The sequence below is a fragment of the Rattus norvegicus genome, chromosome 7, assembly GCF_021556685.1.
Source record: "Rattus norvegicus strain SHRSP/BbbUtx chromosome 7, alternate assembly SHRSP_T2T, whole genome shotgun sequence".
NCBI lineage: Eukaryota > Metazoa > Chordata > Mammalia > Rodentia > Muridae > Rattus > Rattus norvegicus.
The window spans coordinates 121,239,971-121,241,205 of NC_141540.1; the positions used below are offsets into that span (position 1 = coordinate 121,239,971).

A 1,235-nucleotide genomic window follows, 5' to 3' on the forward strand; every position below is an offset into this window, starting at 1 on the left:
AGTTGAGAGCATTTGTTTTTGTTTTTTTTTAATTAATTAATTTATTTTATGTGAGTACCCTGTCACTGTCTTCAGACACACCGGAAGAGGGCGTCAGATCTCATTACAGATGGTTGTGAGCCACCATGTGGTTGCTGGGATTTGAACTCAGGACCTCTGGAAGAGCAGTCAGTGCTCTTAACCACTGAGCCATCTCTCCCGCCCTTGTTCTTTCAGAGGCTGCAGGTTCAATTTCTAGCACCCATATGTGGTTCATAGCTGTATGTAACTCCAACTCAAGGGAACTGATACCCTCTTCTGACCTCCATGGCCAGGTGGCACACACATGGTACACAGACATAACAGCACATTAAGAAAAAGAAATCTGGGCTCAGTACGGACGGGCAGACGTAACGTTGCGTGCGTTTTGTAGCGGGCGTCGGAGTTAGTGGGGAGCGGAGCGGGCCCTCGGGGGGCCTTGCTAGGGCCACAGCGGCCCGCAGTTGGGCCCCCCGCCCCGGCCGGCGGTCCGAGGAGTGCAGGAAGGGGGCCGGGGGGACCCGCCCCCGGCCTGTTGAAGTCATGAACTCCAATGTAGAGAATCTCCCTCCCCACATCATCCGCCTAGTGTACAAGGAGGTGACAACACTGACAGCAGATCCACCCGATGGCATTAAAGTCTTCCCCAATGAGGAGGATCTCACCGACCTGCAGGTTACAATCGAGGGCCCTGACCATCAAGTGCCTGCTGATCCATCCTAACCCAGAGTCTGCACTCAATGAGGAGGCAGGCCGCCTGCTTTTGGAGAACTACGAGGAGTATGCTGCCCGGGGGCCGTCTGCTCACAGAGATCCATGGGGGTGCATGTAGCACCAGCAGTGGGAGGGCTGAGGCTTCCCAGGACCTGGCCAGTGGGGCTTCAGCCTCCTCCACTGACCCTATGACCCCAGGGGTCCTAGGAGGAGCTGAGGGTCCCATGGCCAAGAAACATGCAGGTGAGCGAGATAAGAAGCTGGCAGCCAAGAAAAAGTTGGACAAGAAGCGAGCACTGAGGCGACTGTAGTGGGGCTCTTCTCTCTCCTTCCCTCTCTTCTATCCCCTCCCACTCTGTCTCTAAGTTATTTAAATTATGGCTGGGGTGGGGGAGGGAGATGGGGGGCACCAGAACCTGGATTTGGTTTTCTAAATAAAAAGTTGGAAAAGCAAAAAAAAAAAAAAAAAAAAAAAAAAAAAAAAAAAAAAAAAGAAAGAAAAA

At 52.6% G+C, this 1,235-nt stretch overlaps 1 pseudogene across 1 annotated transcript; it reads left to right on the forward strand.

Annotated features, from left to right (window-relative positions):
* The first annotated feature begins 372 nt into the window (after positions 1-372).
* Positions 373-1,235, forward strand: Ube2s-ps3 (ubiquitin-conjugating enzyme E2S, pseudogene 3; annotated as a pseudogene). The gene has a single exon (XR_015625770.1). The product of XR_015625770.1 is annotated as a ubiquitin-conjugating enzyme E2S, pseudogene 3 (transcript).